Source organism: Oryctolagus cuniculus, chromosome 1 (genome assembly GCF_051225735.1).
Source record: "Oryctolagus cuniculus isolate XC-2025 breed Fujian yellow rabbit chromosome 1, ASM5122573v1, whole genome shotgun sequence".
Taxonomy (NCBI): Eukaryota; Metazoa; Chordata; class Mammalia; order Lagomorpha; family Leporidae; genus Oryctolagus; species Oryctolagus cuniculus.
The window spans coordinates 146,849,335-146,873,949 of NC_142867.1; the positions used below are offsets into that span (position 1 = coordinate 146,849,335).

The 24,615-nt window shown below is 44.9% G+C and overlaps 1 long non-coding RNA gene across 1 annotated transcript; it reads right to left on the bottom strand.

Moving 5' to 3' along the window:
- Positions 1 to 14,646: 14,646 nt before the first annotated feature.
- Positions 14,647 to 19,861, bottom strand: LOC149128690 (uncharacterized). The gene is made up of 3 exons (XR_016236568.1): positions 19,738 to 19,861; positions 19,213 to 19,346; positions 14,647 to 14,778 (listed from the first exon to the last, which is right to left on the bottom strand). It is a non-coding gene; the product is annotated as an uncharacterized LOC149128690 (long non-coding RNA).
- Between the last annotated feature and the right edge of the window lie 4,754 nt (positions 19,862 to 24,615).

Here is a 24,615-nt window from a genome sequence, read left to right on the forward strand (position 1 = left end):
AAAGATTCTCAACCCTTAGGGCACACAAGACTCACCTGTACTCTCATTTAATAGCTAAGTCCAGGGTGGGCCTTTGGTGCATTGCATCCCATATCTGAGTACCTGGTGCAAGTCCCAGCACCTCCACTTTCAACCCAGCTTCCTGTGATGCACATGTGGAACACAGCAAGTGATGGCTCAAGTACTTTGATTCCTTCCACACAGATGGGAGATCCAGATTAAATTCACAGGTCATGGCTTTGGTCTAGCCCGATGCAGGCTGTTCTAGATACTGGGGAATGAACCATCAGATGGAAGATTTGTGTCTGTCTCCAGTTTCTGTGTCATTTAAATAACATTATACTTAGTGAAATAAGCCAGTCCTAAAAGGACAAACACCATATGTTCTCCCTGATCTGTGGTAACTGATAGTGCACCTAAAAGGTAATCTATAGTAGTGAAATTGACACACTGAGATGGATGACTTTGAACAACCCTTGTCTCTACGGTTGAGGAACAGGTTTTTTTTTTTCATACTATTTGTTGAACTCTTTATTTAGTATATTGTTAATCTTATATATATATATATATATATAAAGTTAATTAAAATAGATCTTAGTAAAAAATAAGAATGGGAATAGGAGAGGGAGGAGGAAGAAGGGTGGGAAGATGGTTGGGAGGGCAGGTAGGGTGGGAAGAATCATTATGTTCCTAAATTTGTATATATGAAATGCATGTAGATTGTACACCTTAAATAAAAGTTTTCTGGGTTAAAAAATTAAAAATAAATTTTAATACATTTTAAAGGAAACTCAAGCTTTAAAAGAATCAAATTTAAGCAAATTCCTGGGCAGTTCTTAGCATATTTGGGGCAAATAATGACATTTGCATATTCAGCAAGCACAGAGCAATGGAGGGGCTGATTCTCATACAAAGGATCCAGAAGTGGTGCCCTGTATTGCTCCAGGCTAATGAATGTGAATCTTCTGACCAGGCATTCAGGGCCCTCTACCATCAGTCCACCCCCGTCACCCTTGTTTTCAGTTCTTCCCCAATCCTAGGCTGCCAATAGGATGTGCTCAGAGTCAACCCTGACTGTTCTGTCCTTCTGTTATTCTGGTTCCTTAGAATTCTCTACTTCTTTACCACCCCAAATGTATCCTTCCTAAATAAATACTCTATATCGTTGGGGCCTGTGGGGAGCAACCCGGACTGGACTGAGTTACTGGAGTTAAGACTTATTCTATGCATCTGCTCTCCCACAATATGGCGCTGGGAGAGGAGAAAACAGCTTCTACCCAGCTGCCTCTTGCCAACTTGAGTGATGACCTCCAGGAGCTGATCCTGCTCCTGATTGGAGGAGAGCAGCGTACTCGGCGTGTGGGCAGCCGAGTTAGGATTGGCGGAGGAGGACTATAAAGGAGGAGAGAGACGGCATGCACCAGGAACATCTAAGGGGAACACCTGAGGAACATCTGAGCAGCCCCCGAGAGAGCCGGCCGGCGGTGTGCCGCTCCCCCGCGGAAGTGGGGAAAGTGGCTAGGGGGAACCGCCCTTCCACGGAGGTGGAAGGGTCAGTAGCCAACCCGGGAAGAACCAGCAGCAAACCCGGGGAGGGCCGAGCAGACAAAAGAACAGCGCAGGGTCCTGTGTCGTTCCTCCACGAAGAGGGGGAGCGACATAATGGTGCCGTGACTCGGATATGAAGCCTAGGCAGGGTTTAGTGTCGTTCCTCCATGAAGAGGGGGAGCGACAGGGCCCAGTTCAGTATCTACTTCTCCCATGAAAATGGACCCAGTCTTCTTTCCCATACTGATTTTCCTTTTTTCCCATGTCTATTGTAAGAATCAGTGGATGTTCCATAATTTAGCCATATTAAATATATATATACACATATATAAAAATTATAAAAGACATGGCATAAGACTGGGGACATTGGTCTAGATCCTAACGCATTTGAGGGATCTTGCACAGCATATTTGGAATGACTGATGATATGCTAATAAATAGGGTAAGAACTTATTAGAAACTAAAATGATTCAATCTGCAATGGCAACTACATATGTATTCAATATTTATCAAAGACTGAATTTTTTCATTGCCAATCTAAAAAGGTTGTTATTATAGAGCAGGAAATAGTCATTGGTTTGATTGTGAGGATGATTTTCACAACAAACTTACTCAGACTTTCATATCTCATAGCTTTATTGTTTTTTTTAAATTTTAATTTATTTCAAAGAGTGACAGAAGAGAGAGAGAGAGACAGAAAGAGATAGATCTTCCATTTGCTGGTTCACTCTCCAAATGCCCACAGTAGCCATAGATGAGTCAAGCTGAAGCCAGAAGCCTGGAACTCCGTTTAGGTCTCCCACATGGGTGGTAAAAACTCAAGTACTTGGACCATCATCTGCTACCACTCAGACACACTGGCAAGAAGCTGGGTTGGAAACAAAGGTGTCTCAAACCGAGACACTCTGATGTGAGCTGTTGAACCCATTGTGCCATGACGCCCATCCTAGCTGTGTAGCATTGAGAAATAAAAATAAGTTGGCAGTATTTTTTTGAAGATTTATTTGAATGGCAGAGTTACAGAGAGAGGAAGAGAGAGAAGAGGTATCTTCTATCCACCGTTTCACTCACTGAATGGCTGTACCAGTTGGGCCTGGGCCAGGAGCTTTATCTGGGATTCCTGCACGGGTGGCGGGGGCTCAATGAATTGGTCCATCTTCTGCAGTTTTCTCAGACACATTAGCAGGAAACTGGATCAGAAACGGCACTGCTGGAACTTAAATGGGAGCTCAGATATGGGCTGCAGTGTCGCAGGTGGTGGCTTAACTCACTGCCGCACAATGCTGACCCCTTCCGTCATATTTTAAAAGAAAGAAATCATCCTCCTTCAGTAGCACAAATGTACTTCGTTTTTGATGTTTTGTACAATTACTATGGGCCAAGAAGACACAGTCGGTCATCACTGTGATCATTTTTAATTAAAAAAAAAGGTGCCAAAACTTGGTGTGTACACAATATCTAAAGGTAAATTACTAAAATAATACATTATTATTTTTTTTTGACAGGCAGAGTGGACAGTGAGAGAGAGTCAGAGACAAAGGTCTTCCTTTGCCATTGGTTCACCCTCCAATGGCCGCCGCGGCCGGCGCGCTGCGGCTGGCGTATCACGCTGATCCGATGGCAGGAGCCAGGTACTTATCCTGGTCTCCCATGGGGTGCAGGGCCCAAGCACTTGGGCCATCCTCCACTGCACTCCCTGGCCACAGCAGAGAGCTGGCCTGGAAGAGGGGCAACCGGGACAGAATCCGGCACCCTGACCGGGACTAGAACCTGGTGTGCCGGTACCACAAGGCGGAGGATTAGCCTAGTGAGCCGCGGTGCCGGCCAAAAATAATAAATTATTTTTTTAAAAAGCCAGTGAACTCATAATTGTATTAGCCTATAAAAATAAGTTAAAATTTTAAAAGAAAGTAAGTTAAAATATTAACTCTTTTGGAGATGATGGATATGCTAAGTATTTTTATTGTAATAGTTTCACAAGTGTATACATGTGTACATGTGTCAAAACTTATCTGACTGTATACTTTAAAATCTCTTTGAAAGCTAACTGCATCTCATCAGATCATTCCGTGTTTTAAATCTTGTGGGGAGCAACTGGGAGCAACTCGGACTAGACTAAGTTACTGGAATTAAGACTTATTCTATGCATCTGCTCTCCCACAATATGGCGCTGAGAAGGGAGAAACAGCTTCTACACAGCTGCCTCCAGTTCAACCAATAAACTGTAGGACCTGCTCCTGATTGGAGGAGAGCAGCGTACTCGGCGTGTGGGTAGCAGAGTTGGGATTGGTGGAAGAGGACTATAAAGGAGGAGAGCGACAACATGCACGGGGAACATCTATCTGAAGGAACACCTGTGCAGCCCCCGAGAGAGCCGGCCGGCGGTGTGCCGCTCCCCCGCAGAAGTGGGGAAAGTGGCAGGGGGAACCGCCCTTCCACGGAGGTGGAAGGGTCGGTAGCCAACCCGGGAAGAACCAGCAGCAAACCCGGGGAGGGCCGAGCAGACAAAAGAACAGCGCAGGGTCCTGTGTCGTTCCTCCACGAAGACGGGGAGCGACAAATCTATAAAATTTTCTTTGATTTTTTTCTAATATGAGTCACCTTTTAAAAATTTATATGAGAAGCAGAGAAAAAGAGATGGAGTAGGCACCCATTTTTGGTTCATTACCCAAAATGCCCATAATGGCTAGGGCTGGGCTGGGCTAAAGTCAGGAGCCAAAACTCTATCCAGGTCTCTCACATGGGTGGCAGGAACCCATCTACTTCAGCCATCACTGCTGCCTCCCAGGGTCTGCATTAGCAGGAAAATGGAACCAGGACTTGAACCCAGGCACTTGGATATTAGATGTGGATGTCTTAACTGCCATAATCATTTTTATACTAATATGGTCTTCATCTTTGTGATGGAAAGAGGAATCTAATAATTTATATCTGAGGCACTTGAATTCAAAGACGTGATTAAAAAAATCACAAGCTACTTATCTTTTTTTTTGAAAAAAGAGTAGTTGGGTCTGGCATTGTGGTGTAGCAGGTTTAACCATCGCCTGAGATGCTGGTATCTCACATGGGCACCAATTTGAGACTTGGCTGCTCCACTTCTAATGGAGCTTTAAACCGCAATTCACTTACACACTCTTTTTCAGTTTGCCTTTTGCATTTGACGAAGACAATGATAACTTTACAAATGCGAAAGCGCAGGTTAGAGGAGTATCAGTGTTTTTTTGAGAATCTTTTGAAGAAAAGCTGATGTGTAAACTTTCTGTATGTGATTGCTGGCTTTGTAATATAAGTCATTTCATCATGTATGTATGTAGTGAATGCTTAAGGATTCAAAAATAGAAAATTAGTGTACTCTATAGCAACCTTCACATACAGTTCATGACAAACAGAAAAAAGAGAGGAGGAGGTGTTGAGAACCACTTGGGTGCCCACGTGGCTTGCCAGAGTGCCTGGGTTTGAGTCCTGGCAATGACTTCAATTCCAGCTTCCTACTGATGGGCATTCTGGGAGGCAGGAGGTGATGGATCTGGGAGTCCCTGATGGAGTTCCCAGCTTCCGGCCTGGTGAGCCTGGCATTTCAGAGAGGAAAGGGCACATGCAAAGGCCCAGAGGTGTCCAGTATCTTTGGTAATGTGTAGAGGGAAGGTCTGCACGGGGACAGGTGAGGAAAGGTCCCGAATGTCAAATGAGGCGTTAAGTCCTGCCCTGCAGAGGATGAAGCCAGGCGTGGATTTGAAGCACAGCAATGCGGTGGGCAGCGGGGCATTAAGGAAATCCACACTGGTGTTCAGACAGGGAATAACAAGCCCGCCACCCTGTCTCCAGCCTGCTTCTTGCTTCCTCCCAGCCCTGCTCTCAGGGTGGACCATCTTACCTGACTGCAGATGCCAGAAGGCCATCCCTGGCCATGACCACTTTCAGTCACTGCACATGGCAGGCTTTCCTGGAAGAAGCCCCGGAGGCACTTCCCAAACCACACTCTCACTGCCTCCCATGGGAATATTGGGTAACTGGGACTCTGGAACTTGCCCCCTTCCTGCCAGCCCTCCAGCTCTCTGAGCTACTATTGTCTGTTGCCATCCATCTACCTTCTGATCCCCAAGATTTAGGCAAGCTGAAGAGCACAGACCCGGGCCAAGCCTTCCAGAGGGACTCCTCCATGTTAGTTCCCTCTTGTAGCATAGTCAAGTGACCCCTGACCCTCGTGGGAGCTTCACCCAGGCCACCTTTGTGACTCCCAACAGGGTCTGGCTCTTGAAACTGTCATTGTGTCCTGGACCTCGGGGCAGGTTGAACACAAGCCAGCAGGACCTAGTATTCCCATTGGGCCTTCTGACAATGGTACCCAGGTAACATGTATGTCAGGCAGTCACACAGAATGCCTGCAGATGGCTCTGAGCCTTATCCCTTCAGGACTAATGTGCATCACTTGTCAGTCATGGGAGTTACCTTGATAATTCTCTGAAATCACTTTCCGTGCAACTTTTCAGAGGCACTCCAAGTATGATATGACTACCTGCCCAAGCTGGAGCATGCACAGCCCCAGTTCTGTGCCAAGAGGATGCATAACAGCAAAAGAGCTGTGATCCATTTTGAGGAGCATTCATTTTACCGTCACATTTGGAAAAGGTCATTCACTAAGAACCATCCCCCCAACCCCTAGAAATGTGGAAGAGAAGATGACCAAGGGTGGAGGAAGGGACCCATCTCCGCAGCTTCCCTAGGTGGGGCCAGAGGGGAGCTCGCCTCTCCAGGCAGCCTCCAGCCTGTTCAGCTCACTTATGCCTTGCACAGGGAGCTTTGGAAGGCCAAGGTGCTGCCAGCTGTCCTATCGACCCGAACACCTCACAGAGAATCCACAGGTACTTGGCCTACCTTTGTCTTCTGCTCAATCCAGGCCTCAGACTGGGTGTGTCAGGCACACAACAGTGTGGACTTCCTGCCTGGCTTCCACCTGCAGCGGTGTGAGTTCACACCTGGTTGATCCTGCACACCATGATGTCAGGGTCCATGGCCCTTGGGGTGGGGTACTCTTGTTCTCCACTGACAATGCAGAGGATGTTGGCTATGGACACTCTTAGCTCTGTTGCAATACACATTACTATAGACTAGGATCTCCTGCTGTGCCAGAGAGCTCTGAACCTGTCTGCCATTCCTGCATATGTGAAACTATGCTTTGAGCCTCTCCTTCCCCAGTCTCTAGGAATCATTTCCACTCTATTTTTGACTTTTTTGAGGTCAACCTTTCTGGGATCCCGACAGCAGTGAGACTGGATAGTATTTATCTTAACATGGTGATCCTCATGCCAGTGAACTTGACTGAACCTTGCCAGAATGCACACAGGGATCCAAACATCACACGGTACCCCATTCATGCATGAAGTATGATTTTTATTCATGAGAAACATTTGCAAAAGGCTCAAGAAAATTAAAACCCTCAGGCAACTCAGCTTGAGAACCAGCTTGAGAGGAGCCACTTTTCTGCAGTGGATGCCAGGGCCAGTTGCTGGGCTCAGCAGGATGCAGTACACCTGCTAGAGGAAGCTTGACAGTCCTCCTGTTAACCTACTGACCCCCTGCCAGCCCTGGCTCTCCTCTGGGGCAGTGAGGAGGTCCCAGCCTCCTCAGGCTCAACTGCTGGCACATCTTCTGGCTCTATATGGTCCCCACCACTCGTGGTGCTGGTGGGAGGAGGGTGAGGCCACGGGGATTGGCTTGAGGGGTGGGCTGGGATTGCAGCTCCTCTCCTCCTGCAGTTGGCCAGGTAGTAGAGAGTCAAGCATTTGGGCTCCGTCAGTGGCCTTGGGCTGTAGCTCCTGCTGGCCCTGAGGTGACAGGGGTTGGGAGGTGGGAGAAGACGGCTCACTCCAGACCGTCGCTGGTGTGTACAGGTGTACTCCACAGAATAGCAAGGCTATGGTGGGAGGCTGTGGCCTGGGACATGCTCTTTTCCCTGGTGTGGATCTGCTTTGGTATCTGTGGGACCAGCTTAGACAGCGGGGCTCTGGCAGTGAAGCCTGTCTCGCTATTCCAGGGGCTGGCCCCACAGCCAGGCTCACCAAGTACTCTCTAGATTTTGGGTCCTGGAAAGAACCCAAGACCTGCACAAAGATAACCTTGTTCTCCTTAGCTTCTTCTTGGCAGGGACCAAGCCACCAGGAGTTCCTTGCAGGCTCCTTCATGGGCCTCTCCCATGGGAAGCAGCCATTCCAGGGGGTCCTTCGGGGTTGGGCTAACAGAACATGACAGCACATAGCAACCATACAAGACAGTGTCTTGCAGCTGGTCTAGGTTCCTCCCATAGAAGGGCAGGGCTGCTCCCATCGTGGCAAACAAGATCACTCCTAGGCTCCAAATGTTAGCCTTGAAGGCATCATGGTCCTCTCACAGAAACACTTCTGGGGCACAATACTGTGGGTTCCTGCAAAACGTGCTCACCAGTTGTCCCTCAGCCAGCTGATGGCTGATGCCAAAGTCAGATAATTTATGTTTATGCAAGAGTCCAACAGCAGCAGGCTGTCCAGCTTCAGGACCCTCTGTAGCACACGGTTTGGGTGGCAGTTAGTGCATGGCCAACAGGACCTGACTGAACAGTAACTTGGCCTTGCCTTCCCACAGGCCAGCCTGCATCGTCACGTAGTGCTGGAGGTCGCCTCTGCCTGTGAGCTCCATCACCAGCCATGCGTGCTTGCCCATGCGCCTCACTTCTGGGAGCTGGAGAGCGTTTTCATGATGTAGGCTCTTCATGGTGGCCACTTCTTTTAGCTTCGGCAAGCTGAAAGCATTGCTGTAGTTTTGCGGGGATCAGCTTCACGGCCATCTGCTTCCTAGCAGCTGCCTGGCAGGCAAGCTTCCCCTGGCTACAGCTGCCCTAGCAGTGATGTGCAGGAAGTGGTACCTGGCCAGAGCATCACTTCCTGATGGAAAGCTTCACAGTCTTCTGTCATGGTGACTGCCTGTCTCCTCTGTCTAGAGTATCTGAACTATTCTATCAGCCAACACTAATAGTCAACCACCCTCACTGCGATACTTAATAAAACTAGTGGCTAACTATGAGACTAACTGTATGTATGGCTAATGTACACCACTAGCTATACTAACTACACTAACAATACTAAGCAGCAAGACTTAAGTGCTATCTAAATAAAACTGAAAACAAAAAAGAGGAAAACCACATATTAACTACTCTAATAATGTTAATAAGTCTAATAATGCTATCTAACTAAAACTGGGGCAGGGAGCAAAAATTAAAAAAAAAGGTGCAAAAAAATTTGGGCAAAAAGTAGGTGGAAAAAAAACAAACTAAAATAAATGGAAAAAAGAATAAACGAAATAGACCAAGAAACAAACAAAAAACACCAACACCAACAAGCACAAATGCTAAGTTAGATGGGTTCAAGTCATACAGGTCACCAAAAATAGCTCCCTGGGGAAGGTGGACAAAAATCCAAGACCAGGGCCAGCACTGTGGCATAGTAGGCTAAGCTTCCACCTGTGGCACTGGCATCCCATATGGCACTGGTTCAATTCCCAGCTTCTACTCTTCTGATTTGGCTCTCTGCTATGGCCTGGGAAAGCCAAGTCATTGGGCCCCTGCACCTCTGTGGGAGGCCCAGAAGAAGCTCCTGGATCCTGGTTTTGGATTGGCCCAGATCTGGCCATTGTAGCCATTTGAGGAGTAAACAGTGGATGGAGGACCTTTCTGTCTCCCTGTCTGTAATTCACCTCTCATATGATAAATAGATAAAATCTTTAAAAAACAAAATCCAAGCCCAACCAGTGGCTTGTATGTTTTTTTTTTTTTTTGAATTATATAATACTTATGACTCCTTAGGAAGTCTGAGCAAAAAATGGACCAGTCACAGCTGTAGATAATCCACAGGAGTTTTCCCAAGAATCTTCCTTAAAAATAGGGATCCTAAGAGCTTTTTTCTTAGGTTGATGATTAAGTTTGATTTTTTTTTTTTTGATAAAGTAAAACCTGTAGGGAGACCTGGATGGAGTTCCAGGTTCCTGGTTCCAGCCTGGCCTACCCATGACTGTTGCAGCCATTTGGTGAGTGAATCAGCAGGTGAAAGATCGACCTCTCTCTCTGTCTCTGTCTCTGTCACACCCCACCCCCACAACTCTGCTTTTCAAATAAGTAAATCTTTAAAGAATTCTTCTAACATTACCAGAGATTCCCTTTGTCCCCTCCACCGTCCTACCACTCCCATTCTGACTCTTTTCATTCCCCCATCTGCACTGAAGTCCTGAAGTGCTGTTTGGGAATTGGGACATCGCTCAATCTGGCTACTTCCTGCTGGACAGGGTTATCAATGAATCAGCAGTCAGGGACTCCATTGGTGGAGGTCCAAGGGCCCATGTTAATAGGGCTTGAATGTGACAGGTTCCTTTTGCCGCACCGTCTATAGTCAGGCAACTCTGGAATAAATCAGTTGTGCAAAGTAATTTAGTATACAGGGTCTAAATAATAGTGGAGTAAATAATATACAAAGTGGCTCTAGAAAAAGATCATAGTCATGAAAGTCAGTGCCAGTCTTAAAAAAACCTTGAAATTGGAAATGTGAATTTTATTATTTCTTTGTGTATCTTATCAATCTTTTTTTGAATTAAATTAGAATTATCAGTGAGGTTGAAATAACACATTCTGCCAACTCCCAAACCCTAATTTATTTTTGAGTAAAAGGTAATCAGTCATAGTTTGGTTTTGTAAGACTCCTTGCTGGACCTGGCTTAACTCATCATTTATACATAATAAAGCTATAACAGTGGCATTGGCTGCTTTATCAAGTACATAGGCCAACTGATTGATCTTTTTATAAGCTTATCCTAATCCAGGATGGGAAGGATAAGAGCGCCCAGCATTGCCATTGTAATCACACCCCATAAGTTTAAGTTATCATCACAGGAACCTGGCAATGTGATGTAGCAGGAAAACTGCTGCCTGCGACACCAGCATCCCCTATGGGTGCCTGGGTGCAGCGAAAGATGGCCCAACTACTTGAGCCCCTGAACCTACATGGGAGAACTGGATGAAGCTCCTGGCTTCAGCCTGACCCAACCCCACCCATTGCAGCCATCTGGGGAGTCAACCAGTAGATGGAAGATTTCTTTCTGTCCCTGTCTGTCCCCCTCTCTCTGTAACTCTTTCAAATCAATCAACCCCAATGCATCAGCTGCATTGGGATTGAGTGCCTATAATGAGTTAGCCTATGAGAGGAACAACTTTTCTCACTGAAAACAAGCCAGAATAGAATTTGGGGAGGACTGTATGTGAAATGTTGCCTCAAAGAAAGGCCCAACCTTTAGGCATAATTACTGCACTCAAGTAATTTACAGTTGTCATGGAGGTTCAGTTATGCTTTGGAGGTTGCTGCAAGATATTCAAACACAGTCATCATTTATGGTAAATAAGATCAGCATAGAAAGCCCTAATTGAAGGAGACAAAGATGAAATATTGTGTTGGGTTACAGTTGGACAGTTGACTTAGTGAAGCACCCAATCCTAATACATTTTGTTGCAGATGTTAATTGGAGAAGTCCCTTCTTGCATGCAAAAAGGTCTTATTTTGTACAATGGCAGCAGGATGAACACACAGATTTTCCGGGGCGGGGGGGCTGAAAAATTTGGATCTGCATGGACTGCTACTGAAATGTTAGCAGTTATCAGAACAAAATCAGTGACATCCTTTTTTAATCTTTATACAGCTATATAGTCCTGCACCTGACTTTTATGTCTGTAAATGGCCAATTCTAAAACATTGATATTTTTCTTTTACTGAGGTGACTGTCAGTTTGACAATATATCACAGTTGTTTATTTTATCCAAAGGATGGATATTACAATTTTTCATACTAGTTATTGCAAGGCAGTGTGAGAGGCTGGCCTGTGTACACAGTGATTGTAGATGGTGCATCTAAACTGGCAAGGATATGGGGAAAAAGGCACACTAATTCACTGATGGTGGGAATGCAAACTGGTAAAGCCACTATGGAAGTCAGTTAGATATTCCTCAGAAACCTGAATATAGCCCTACTATATGGCCTAGCCATCCCACTCCTCGGAATCCACCCAAGGGAAATTAAATTGGCAAATAAAAGAGCTGTCTGCACATCCATGTTTATTGCAGCTCAATTCACAATAGATAAGTCATAGAATCAACCTAAATGCCCATTAACAGAAGACTGGATAAAGAAATTATGGGATATGTACTCTATAGAATACTACACAGTGGTAAAAAAAAATGAAATCCGATCATTCACAACAAAATGGAGAAATTCGGAAAACATCATGCTGCGTGAAATAAGCCAGTCCCAAAGGGACAAATATCAAATGTTCTCCCTGATCTGTGACAACTAACAGAGCATCTAAAATGAAACCTGTAGAAGTGAAACTGACACTATGAGAAACAATGATTTGATCAGCCCTTGTCATGACTGTTGAGGAACAGCTTACTATTTTATTCTTTTCAGTATTTTCTTTTTCTACTTAATACTATTGGTTGATCTCTTTAATTAACACACAATTATTCTTAGTGTTTAAATTTAACTGAAAATTGATCCCTGTTAAAAATAAGAGTGGGACTAAAAGAGGGAGGAGACATACAGTTAGGCACACTCTCACTTGGACTTACCCCTAATGGTAGAGCTAGAAACATGCCATGAGACTTCAAATTCCATTAAGTTGGCAGGTACCAATGCCATCTTACTAGTTAAAATGATCAGTTTAATTTCATAATTGATTATAAAGATATGATTAAGTGTCAAAGGGATCACATAAATAAGACCAATGTCTGCTAATAATAATTGACAGAATTAAAAAGGAGAGAATGACCCAACATGGGAAGTGGGATACACAGCAGACTCATAGAATGGCAGATGCCCAAACAGCACTCTGGCCTCAGAATCAGCCCTTAAGGCTTTTGGATCTGGCTAAAAAGCCCATGAGAGTTTCTAAGGCATGGAAAGCCAAAGACACTGTGGCAAAAAAAAGAAAAAAAATTGACCTAAATGAAAGATCTCTGTGAGTGAGAGCCCAGTGGAAAGAATGGGCCATCAAAGAAGGAGGTACCTTTCTCTGTAGGGAGGAGAGAACTTCCACTTTGATTATGGCCTCGTCTAAATAAGGTCAGAGTTTGTGAACTCAAGAGGCTTCCATAGCCTTAGCAGCTCATGAGAAGAAACTTGGGTGATTACTGACATCATAAATAAGAGTGTCAACTGTTAAATCAACAACAGGAGTCACTGTGTACTTACTTCCCATGTAGGATCTCTGTCCTTAATGTGTTGTACTATGTGAATTAATGGTAAAACTAGTATTCAAACAGTACTTTATACTTTGTGTGTCTGTGTGGGTGTAATCTGTTGAAATCTTTATATATACTATATATATATATATATACACTAAGTTGATCTTCTGTATATAAAGATAATTAAAATGAATCTTAATTAAAAAACTGAGGTCACTTACCTGTTGCTTTCTCTTTAAAGAGGCATCTGAGGTCCTCTAGAGGCTCACATGAATATTGGGCTTGTCGTTTGTTGAGGAGCTGATGTTCTTAGTTTCCTGCTGTTGATGAGTCCAGGGCTTTATTTGAGTGTGGGGGATCCAAGAGTCTCAGCCTGACACTTTTGCTGTAACAAAGGTAGACAAAATAACAGTGAAGGGTCCTTCCCCTAAGGGCCAAGCGGGCAAGTGTTAGCAGGGAGAGTCTTAACAAGAACTAAGCCATAACAACTCTCCCTTTTAGAACTGAGAAATAGAGGTAATGTTTTTAACTTGCTAGGTAACCTCCTGGTCTAGCAGTAAATCATTAGTGATAAATGTTGCCCATATACCATTTCAAAAGGACTTAGACTAGACCGGCTCTGAGGAGTATTTCTAATTCTGATAAGGGACATCAGGACCTGAGGAGTCCTCAAAGGCAAATAAGTATTGGGAATTATGATGCAAGGGGATGCAGAAGAAAGCATCCTGTAGTCTAAAACTGTGACAGGCAGCATCCTCAGGAGTCTGTCAGCATAGCGAAGGGATCAGGGATCACTGGATGGATGGCGACTACTGACTCATGAGTAAGTTAGAAGTCTCAGACTAGCCTCCATTCTCCATTAAGCTTCTGAACTCCTAAGACAGAGCTAGTTAAAGTGCCTTTACAGGGTTTTAGGAGGTTGAGATTTGAGGTTGTCTACTATAGCTTGGAGTTGAAGTAACACCTTGACAGCAGGGACTCCATTTTGGATCACCTGAGACTCCATCTTGAGAAAGCACCCTCTCCCTCCAATCCCAGCGTGAGACTCTGGTCTGAAACTATGATCTAAAACACTCGGACAAGAGCAGTCCACTGCATCACACCTGGCAACCTGCATCACACTTGGCAGAACATGGAAACTCCCTACCATGATTGCTCAAGCTTGGAAGTGGATAGGCTGCATCTGGGTTAATGATAAAAATGTGATTTGTCTGTGGCCTACATATGATTAAAACCAATATCTGGATTAATGTCAAGATTATAATTGATTTTGTTAAGATTGTAACTGGTATTGTCAAGATTATAATTGATACTAGTTTCGCATAGGTTTTAGGTCAGCTTAACCCCCGTAACCACGTATTCCCCTCTGATCCCAGAAACCATGTATTCCCCTCCCGATTTTTTGGTTCTTGCCTTTATAAACCCTGTTGCTTTGGGCTTCGGGGTCGAGAGTTCTTTAGGGCATGAGCCCACTCTCCACTGCCGGCAATAAAGGACCATCAGATTTTATCAATGTGTGGTGCTCCTTTGTTTGCACTCGCTCAGGTACAACAGACTCCCTTACGAGTAGCAGGCCTCAAAGGATATTGTCACTGGTGAGGGAAAAAGTAGGATCTTCAAGATAAATCCTCACAGGGGCAGGAGTCAAAACTCTACCTATATTCCCCTCCTGGCCCATACCCCAGGGTCAATCTCAGTCTCTGTGAGGGAAAGGAGGAGAGATTTACTGGAGCTCTAAGGACAGTAGTATTCATCTGAGGTAAAATATTTCATCCCAGGAGGGGAGTGGAGTTTCAAGCATGATTAAGAAAGCATGAGTAGGGGCCGGTGCCGTGGCTCACTTGATTAATCCGCCGCCTGCGGTGCCGGCATCCCATATGGGTGCTGGGTTCTAGTCCTGGTTGCTCCTCTTCCAGTCCAGCTCTCTGCTGTGGCCTGGGGAGGGGGGGCAGTGGAGGATGGCTCAAGTGCTTGGGCACCTGCACCTGCGTGGGAGACATAATGAAGAATGCCTTTTTTTCCAAAATACATAGAGAACTCTTACACTCAACAATAAGCATATAAACAACCCAATTACAATGTGAGCCAAAGAGAATGACAAATACTGCATCAAAGAAAAATACAGATGATAAATAAGCATATGAAAAGGTATACAGCATTGTATATCATTAGGCAAATGCAGACAAAATGAAGAATGAGAGCTAATACTACAGAACTATTAGAGTGACCCAAATCAAGAAAACTGACAGCAAATGCTGATGAGGATCTGGAACAATAGGAGCTCTCATTTACTGCTAGCTGGAATTAAAAATCATACGTACAGCTTGGAAGAGAGTTTGAGATGTCCTACCAAGCTAAATACACTCTTACCACATAATCCAGCAATTGTTCTTCTTTGTGTTTGCTCCAAAGAGTAGAAAAGGTATATCCCGGGGGCTGGTGTCATGGCATAGAGGGTAAAACTACTGCCTGCGATGCTGGCATCCCGTATGGTATGGCACTGGTTAGTGTCCTGGCTGCTTCATTTCCAATTCAGCTCTCTGCTCATGGCCTGAGAAAACCAGCAGAAGATGCTTTTTGGGTCCCGGCCACCCACATTTAGAGACCAGGATGAAGCCCCTGGCTCCTGGCTTCTGCCTGACTTAGCCCTGGTCATTGTAGCTACAGCAGATGGAAGATATCTCTGACCTTTGTTCTCCCTGTTACTCTTTCAAATAAATCTTAAAAATATACATTTGAAATTGTTTTATTTTTATTGGAAAAATCACTCCATCCTCAGTTATCACTTTTCAAATATATCCTATTTATTTTTGTAATTTTATGAGGTTCTCACGGAAAAGACATGGGCGTTCTGCTACTATCTTCATGTTTCTTAATTTCTTCCTACTACCTTTTAGTTTATGTTTCCCCCTGACTTCTCAGATGTTTAATATATTCTTCCTTTCTGCTGCTTCTGCTTCATGTGAAAAGTTTATTATATGTATTGTCTTCTTTTTTTTTTTTCTACTGGCTGCACTCCTTAGATAACTTTTCTCTAATGGATTGTGTTCCTGGAGGGCATAATTTACCTAGAGTGGGCTGTGAGCCTGAGTCTTCCTGGAGATCAATCTGATGGATTTGGGGAGTAGAGAGTGGGGAGGAACATATTGAGGGCATTGTCTGGCATTAAAACTTGCGCCATCGCCGGCGCCGTGGCTCAATAGGCTAATCCTCCACCTTGCGGCGCCGGCACACCGGGTTCTAGTCCCGGTTGGGGCGCCGGATTCTGTCCCGGTTGCCCCTCTTCCAGGCCAGCTCTCTGCTATGGCCAGGGAGTGCAGTGGAGGATGGCCCAGGTGCTTGGGCCCTGCACCCCATGGGAGACCAGGAAAAGCACCTGGCTCCTGGCTCCTGCCAGGATCAGCGCGGTGCGCCGGCTGCAGCGGCGGCCATTGGAGGGTGAACCAACGGCAAAAGGAAGACCTTTCTCTCTCTGTCTCTCTCTCTCACTGTCCACTCTGCCTGTCAAAAAAAAAAAAAAAAAAAAAAACTTGCGCCATCCTATTATCATCTTTGTATGCAAGATAATGAGGTTAGCTAGAAAGAGCAGTGGACACTGTCACTTATAAAGACTCAGAAACTTCACTCTTTTGAAATATAAGCACACTATCTTATCAGCAAGTATCAGCATTTACTCAGTCTTGCTCAACCTTGTCTGTCAGATTTATCACTGGAATAATGGAATCCCGATTCTGTGCACATATTTTCCCAAATAAAATAGCCCTGCCAAATCTGATTATCAGTGAGTATGATGGGGGAGTTAAATGAAAAGTTGAAAATGTGTGCTGCATAACATTTGTAAGTTCACTTTTCTTTCTTAGGTAGCTAGCTAGTGTGTTAAATCTTCAACAGCAACAGACGCAACACCTAGTCAGTCTAAACGCAGTATCGTGGCCTATAATCCTAGAAGGATCCCCATCAGTGCAGACATGGGAGATTTTAAATGGAAAATAAAGTAGTTCTGGTGATTTGGGGGACATTATGTAAAAAGTTGCTGTATCATGATAGTGTTAAATAAGCTTCATTCTGTTTCTTGTTCTCAACTGACACTTTTCTAATTATGAAATACTTAAGTTTCAGGACTAGGCTCTTTGTATTTCTTTATAGATCTACCAACCAGCCTGGGGGACTTTGCCAGTGCAGGAACATATGAGGCATATTCTATGATAATGTAAGAAAGGAATGCATGCCAAAAAACCACGGTTTGAACAGAATTGGCTCCCAAACTCATGTAGACATTTAACACCAAAGTCTTAAGTTGATAAAGAAATTTAATCCAATTATGTTTGAGGGGTGGGTCTAGTGGAAGGTCCTTAGGTCATCAGGGACATAGCCTTGGTGGTTCTGACAAGAGTGTTGGTTACAAAAGCTGTAGTCAGGCCCAGCAGTTCTGGGCTCCCCATGTGATCCTTCCTGGACTCACTCCCTCTCTTGCCATGCAGTGGTCTGCATGGTCTCAGGGCTCTTCCTGTAATAACACTGTCACCATAAGCTCAATCAGTGGGGCCTTCTTGCTTTTGGACCGTGAATATCAAGAACCGCGAGCACAAATAAGCTGCTTTCTTTCTAGGCAGACTGGAAGGTATTTTATTGTAGTAACAGAAAGCTGACTAATGCAAATAGGAAGAGGCATGCAAGGATCTAATTACCATGGTGGGAGGGGAGAGAAAGAGCGAGTGAGCATGGGGTACTGGACGAGAACAGATGAAGCGTTAAACACTAGTGATTTAGGGTTCTAGTATAAAGGTGTATTTGTCGACCATAATCTGTTGGACATTGAAAATCTACCAAGCAGTGTTTCCCTCGCAGAGGCAATGGTCTACCGGTCATTTCAGTGCAAAAGTCCACCTCAGGAGCCAGCAAGCTCTGTTCTGGGTGTGCGTGTGTCCTTTATCAAATATTAGTAATGCAAAAAGGAGCAATGAAAACTCATTGTTATGTCAGAATTCAAGTGAGTTAATCTAAATTGTTAAACAATGCTTTTCCAACTACATTTCACATCTCTTTTGTGGGTTGTGGAATTTAGTGAGTTGTAACAAAATAAAAGGTAATTTTGCAATAAAATATATGAAAAGAAGATAATAAACTTTAAAATATCAGGATAAGTACTTTTAATAAAATTTTAAAAATTAGCCAGCATATGTTCATACTAGGTGGTAGTAACTAGATGAGTCTGGGTAGCTCTAAAGGAGCACCAAAGCCATTCGGTGGCATTGTGCCATATTTTTTAATGCCTGGAGATATTCATATTTCCAGTGTAAGAACTTCTTATTTTTAAGACTTATTTTTATTTGAAAGGTAGTATGACAGAGAGAGGAAAAGACAGATATTCCATCTCTTGGTTCACTCCTCAAACGTCCACAACAGCCAGGGCTGGGCCAGGCTGAAGCCAGGAGACAGGAGCTCCATCTGGGTCTCCCATAGCGGGTGTTAGGAGTCCAAATGCCTGAGTCATCATCTACTGCCTCTTCAGCAGCCTAGGAAGCCAGATCGGAGCTGGAGCGGCTGGGACTCCAATCGATACTTTGATATTGAATGCCAGCAATGAAGCTTAATCTACTGCATCACAACACTGGCCCCTCAAGTGTAAGAACTTTTTTTTTTTTTAAATCAGATTATTTATGTACAAGCACCTTTAAATAGTTCAGTGAAGTAAAGGTGGGGGTCAGAGCCATGCCAGATGAATACAATCAAGTCAGATTCTATTATACAAGAGTAACTCATCTCAACAGGGTAAGTGACACAATCCAAGAAACAAAATAAAAATAACCGCTGGTGCAGAATCAGTCCCGAGAAGACTGCCTGGACTTTGTGGCACCAGGACAAACTGCTCACAGCCTTTCTTCACCCTGTGAATGGGACACGGTTGTAGACACAGCTCCAGGCAGACACACAAACAAGTCTTTGCCTCTCAGGACAACAAAAGTCACCAGAGATTCACTCTCTACCCTGGGCAAACACTCCTCATGCAGGGATGGGTAGACAACATTATGGCTGGTACATCTAAGCTGAAAGGCATGCCTGTGGTCACATCTCTGGTCTGTGCTACAATAACATGGCGAGGAAATGATGGACAGACAACAAAATAACTATACCAAATAATAACTTGGGAAATGAAACAATTTCAAATAAGTGTTATTGACCGAATAATTTTCTAAGAAGTGTATTTCCTCCAGTTATCATTGTAATTCTGGTTTATAAATCTGTTGCACTACGGTATCTTTTTTTTTATGAAACAGAAGCTCACTGCTCAAACAAATCTATTACATCATAGGAAGTATCACCAGTATTTCCAAATACGTTATGAATCTCAATCAACTATATTAATTTATGGGGACATCCCTAAATGTAAGCTAAAACAACGTAGAACGTACCTGGCTGGGATGTTTTTTGTCCCCCAAAAGGTTCTTGTCCTGGAGGCTTGGTCCTCCAGGGTGACAGTTTGGAGAAGAAGCTGGATCTTTGAGAGTCTTGGTGGGAGCAGACCTTAGGTCACTGAGGACACAGCCTTTGAAGGAGAATGCTTGAGTGAATTCATAAGAGCAAATTGTTGCAAAAGCGTAAGCATGCCTCCCCCAGCTCACTTTCTGACTCCCTGAATAAGATAGAATCCCTTCCTGACACACACACACTCACTAGGGCCATCTGCCGCGATGCGCCAGCAGAGCTGAGCTAATGCCAGCACCAGGCCTTATGAACTTTGCACACTACGAGCTAAATACACGTCTCTGCTTCTTAAGTAGCCTGCCTCAGGCCGTTTCATTATCACAACGAAAAACGGACTAATATGTAGTACCGGAAACAATCGAAATATTATCCCGAAATTAGCCCATGCTACCAGACAGCACATGACTACCACACTGCGATGGGTGAGGAGAATTTGATGTAAATACCAGTACCGGTTTCACACAGTACTCTCGACTCTGTAACCTGTAGAAAAGGCTCAAATCAAGTTCCGGCAGAGAGCTCCGGGAGCAGCACGCCCAGCCAGCTCGCCGAGGACGCCGTGCCTTTCACGGGGCACCTGTGGCCCGGGATCGGAATGGTGGCCGCTGCATCATCGCTGCGGAGGCCCCCAGGAGCTGGAAGGCCGGACAAGGCAGGGTCGTGGACGCAAGCTTGGCCCTCACTGCGGGCCTTGGGCGGCAGACCCCTGACCAGGCGTGACTGCCGTGTCCCAGTTAGAGGAAACCTCACCTCGTCCCAGCAAAAGGCCTTAACGGCCCCCGAAGCTGGGAGCTGAGCCCCCCCGGATGACGGGTGGAACGGTTGGGGGCTATGGCGGTTGGTCTGAGTTCTACCAGAACCTGGTGTTGGAGAGAAAAACGGCCGCCTGGAGATGCCCCCACCCCCACCCCCACCCCAGCCTGAGATTTACTAGCCGTTTATAGAAGGCCTGTGTATATGAGAAAGTTGTGAGAGGGGCCCTGGGAACCTGGTGGTGAGAAACCACATAGATCCATCTTGAAACATAACTTGGCACCTGTTCAAAATTCCCATTTCACAGCCTCTCGCCTGCGCAGTCAGACTGTTGAAACAGGATGTGGTACTCACTGACTGTACCATGCAAAATAGCATATTCTATGAGCAATGGCATAGCAGGTGGGACAAAGGAAATCACTTGGTAGTAATAAACCTAAGGGGATATGTTAGCAGTATAAAATAAAACATACAAAAGAAACACACTGAAGAACCAAGAAGTTATATTAAGTGGGAAAAATATGATAATAAAGAACCCAGGTGATTGGATTTTTGTGAGAAATCAATCATTCAAATAGAAACCAGATTGAGATAACCTTCCAAGTAAAAGGAAGAGAGAATATTCAAGAAATGTTGAAAGTGGAAATGGTAACAACTGGGAATATGGATTTTAGGAAAACAGAGTAATAAAAGTCAGATGGGGGCCAGCACTGTGGGTAGTAGGTGAAGCCTCTGCCTACAGTGCTGGCATCCCACATGGGTGCTGGTTGGTGTCCTGACTGCTGCTCTTCCAATCCAGCTCTCTGCTTCTGGCCTGGGAAAGCAGTAGAAAATGGCCCAAGTGGCTGGGGCTCCTGCACCTGCATGGGAGACCAGGAAGAAGCCTGGCTCCTGGCTTCTGATCAGCCCAACTCCAGCTGTTTTGGCTTCTTGAGGAGTGAACCAGTGGATGGAAGACCCTTCCCTCTGTATCTTCTCTCTGTCTGTAACTCTCTCAAATAAATAAATAAATAATCTTGAAAAAAAAAATCAGATAAAAGCAGGACAGCCATTTGATCTAGTAGAAAGACACTGCTTTAGACACCTGCATCCTATATCAGAGTACCTGGCTCCAGTCCCAGCTACAATATTGATCCCAGCTTCCTGCTTGGTAGCAGGTGATGGCGCAAGTACTTGGGTCCCTGCCACATGCATGGGAGACCCAGACTGAGTTCTTGGCTCCCAGCTTTGGCCTGGTCCAGACCTGCCTGTTTCAGGTGTGTGAATAGTAAACCACTGGATGGGTGATTCTCTCTCTGCCTGTCCCCAACCCCCGCCCCTGTGTGTGTGTTGCTTCTCCAATAAAATGATACTAAAATTGAAAAATGAAATGTTAATTACCTTGTTGGATACAATAGAGTATGTACATGAACTTTTAAGATAATTTTCCAAAAATTCTTTCAAATGCAATGAATTGTTCAAAGTTCAACATTTCCAACATGATATGCTTTTTAAAACCTAGATTAAAATCCAGTTATACCACTAGCTTGCCTTTCTCTTGAGTTCCCATGTGTAGCTGTTGAAAATGAGTCCTGTATGATACAAATTATGTGTTTCAAATGTCCATGGTTGGACAATGTCCTTGCTTACCTCTTTATATGAAGTAGTGTTGTCTCATGATTCCCTGTTAAAAGTCAGTGTCAGCTGGCGCTGCGGCTCACTAGGCTAATCCTCCGCCTGCAGCACCGGTACTCCGGGTTCTAGTCCCGGTTGGGTGCCGGTTCTGTCCCAGTTGCTCCACTTCTGATCCAGCTCTCTGCTGTGGTCCGGGAAGGCAGTGGAGGATGGCCCAAGTGCTTGGGCCCTGCACCTTCATGGGAGACCAGGAGAAAGCACCTGGCTCCTGGCTTTGGATCAACACAGTGCTCTGGCTGTAGCGGCCATTTGGGGTGTGAACTAATGGAAGGAAGACCTTTCTCTCTCTCTCTCTCTCTCTCTCTCTCTGTCTAACTCTGCCTGTCAAAAAATAAAAAATAGGCAGTGTCAACCTCCATTCTTATTGTCATGCTTTCAGAGAATAACTATCATATAGGGATAAATAAAACTATGGTTTCTACATACAGGCAGGTGCTACTGTCGAAATAAACTTAATCTACACACATCTCAGTTCCATGCCTGGTACCTCTTCATAGCATTTAAAAAAAAGATTTATTTATTTGAAAGTCAGAGTTACAGAGAGAGAGAGAGAGAGAGAGAGAGAGAGAGGTCTTCCATCCACTGGTTCACTCCCTACATGGCCACAATGGTCATAATTGCACGGATCCAAAGCCAGGAGCCAGGAGCTCCTTCCAGGTCTCCCATACAGGTGCAGGGCCCAAGGACTTGGGCCATCTTCCACTGCTTTCCCAAGCCATAGCAGAGAGCTGGAACAGAAGTAGAGCACCCAGGACTTGAACCGGGGCCCATATGGGATGCTGGCACTGAAGGTGGTGGCTTTATCCACTATGCCACAGCACTGGCCCTTCATAGTATGATGAATTTTACCTCATGACCCTTTCCTGACAGCAAAATTCAGACATGTTCTGTCTAATAATAAGCCTAAAATTGAAAATGTGTGTTTCCCTACCTCTTTCATCACAAAAAGATAATTTACATAAACTATACACATACGTAATTGTAAGTGGTGATGATGATAGAATGGTAGATGGTAGACACTATAACAGAATCAGCTATGGTTGTTCTTATTAGTAATCTGCATCATAAGAAGAGGATTGCTTAGTGGTGAAGCTGACTGTTAGGACTCCCGCATCTCACATCATATTGCCTGAGTCTGAGATCTTGTTCTCTTCCCTCTTCCAGCTTCCTGCTGACATGCACCACTAGAGGCAGTAGGCAATGGCTCAAGTACTTGAGTCCTTGGCTCCTGGCATATGGGAAGTGAACCATAGATGGGATTCTCTCTCTCTCCTTTGTCTCTCAAAATCATCTAAAAATTTTTAAGGATTTATTTATTTTTAGTTTTTTTTCATAATTAATTTTTTTAGTTATTTGACAGGCAGAGTTAGACAGTAAGAGAGAGAAAGAGAGAGAGAGAGAGAGAGAGAGAGAGAGAGAAAGGTCTTCCCTCAGCTGGTTCACCCCCCAAATGGCCGCCATGGCTGGAGCTATGCTGATCCAAAGCCAGGAGCCAGGTGCTTCCTCCTGGTATCCCATGCGGGTGCAGGGGCCCAAGCACTTGGGCCATCCTCCACTGCCCCTCACCCTGGGCCACAGCAGGGAGCTGGACTGAAAGAGGTGCAACCGGGACTAGAACCTGGCACCCACATGGGATGCTGGTGCCGCAGGTGGAGGATTGATCAAGTGAGCCATGGCGCCAGCCCCCAAGATTTATTTATTTATTTGAAAGTACACAGAGAGAAGGAGAGGCAGAGAGAGAGAGAGAGAGAGAGAGAGAGAGGTCTTCCATACGCTGGTTCACTCCCCAATTGGCCGCAATGGCAGGAGCTGCACTGATCCAAAGCCAGGAGCCAGGAGCTTCTTCCAGGTCTCCCACGTGGGTGCAGGGGCCCAAGGACTTGGGCCATCTCCTACTGCTATCCCAGGCCATAGCAGAGAGCTGGATGGGAAGTGGAGCACCTGGGACTAGAACCAGTGCCCATATGGGATGCTGGCCCTTCAGGCCAGAGCTTTAACCCGCTGTGCCACAGCGCCAGCCCCAAAAAACACCATTTTATTATTATTATTATTATTTTTTTACCTTTTATTTAATGAATATAAATTTCCAAAGTACGACTTATGGATTACAATGGCTTCCCCCCCATACCGTCCCTCACACCCACAACCCTCCCCTTTCCCACTCCCTCTCCCCTTCCATTCACATCAAGATTCATTTTCAATTCTCTTTATATACAGAAGATCAGCTTAGTATATATTAAGTTAGGATTTCAACAGTTTGCTCCCACACAGAAACATAAAGTGAAAAATAATGGATGATTTTTTTTAAATGATGATGAAATCAGAGCAGACCTATTGTCATGTTTAATCCCAGTGAGAGTCAAGTTGGGAATTGATAATTTCTTTTTTTTTTTTTTTACACAAGATCAGTTTAGTATGCATTAAGTAAAGATTTCAACAGTTTGCACCCCCATAGAAACACAAAGTGAAATATATTGTTTGAGTACTCATTATAGCATTAAATCTCAATGCACAGCACATTAAGGACAGAGATCCTACATGAGGAGTAAGTGCACAGTGACTCCTGTTGTTGACTTTACCAATTGACACTCCTGTCTATGGCCTCAGTAATCTCCCTATGCTCCAGTCATGAGTTTCCAAGGCTATGGAAGCCCTCTGAGTTCTCCGACTCTTATCTTGTTTAGACAAGGTCATAGTCAAAGTGGAGGTTCTCTCCTCCCTTCAGAGAAAGGTACCTCCTTCTTTGAAGACCTGTTCTTTCCACTGGGATCTCACTCACAGAGATCTTTTTGCCAGAGTGTCTTGGCTTTCCATGCCTGAAATACTCTCATGGGCTTTTCAGCCAGATCCGAATGCCTTTAGGGCTGATTCTGAGGCCAGAGTGCTATTTAGGACATCTGCCA